This window comes from Bison bison, unplaced genomic scaffold, assembly GCF_000754665.1.
Source record: "Bison bison bison isolate TAMUID 2011002044 unplaced genomic scaffold, Bison_UMD1.0 scf7180017864181, whole genome shotgun sequence".
NCBI lineage: Eukaryota > Metazoa > Chordata > Mammalia > Artiodactyla > Bovidae > Bison > Bison bison.
Window position 1 is genome coordinate 8,335,910 of NW_011494753.1, and position 553 is coordinate 8,336,462.

Consider the following 553-nt stretch of genomic DNA (forward strand, 5'->3'; position numbering starts at 1 on the left):
CGATCAGTCACATGTTGGCTGCGACAGAGCTGCTTCCTCCTGTAGCAACAGTGCGGTCAGTGCTGGACACGGCTTCTGCAGCCCTCACGGTGGTCTCGGGCTCCCCTAGAAATGGTCTGGAGTCCAGTCTGGGCCTGGGTCCTTCAGTGTCGCCGTTGCTCTCAACAGTACCCTCTTCACAGTTGTCATCAGCATTACCGCCACCATCATACCCACTTACATCCCCGTCACCCACATTGGCATCACTGTCCCCCATCGTGGGCCCAGGTTCCCCTTTCACCGCCAGAGCCAGAACCTCCCAGGACGCTTCTGCATCTGTGCTCCCCCACACAACCGCAGGCTGTCTCGTCAATGTTTCCAGCTTTCCACCTGCCCAGCCACCTCCGGCGGTTACAGGGATGGCTGCTCTTCAGTGGACAGTCCAGCCTAGGCCATTGGTCCCTGCTAGCCCAGCCTCCTTGGCCACCCTTTCCCTCAGATGTGCCCTTGGCCTTCCTGCTGGCTGTCCCAGAGTCCCAGGAGCTGTGGCCTCCCCCCAGTCGCCTTCCCTGTC

At 60.8% G+C, this 553-nt stretch overlaps 1 pseudogene; it reads right to left on the bottom strand.

The window, feature by feature from the left end:
- Positions 1 to 256, bottom strand: part of LOC104991050 — a 9,675-nt pseudogene extending 9,419 nt beyond the window's left edge.
- Positions 257 to 553: the final 297 nt, after the last annotated feature.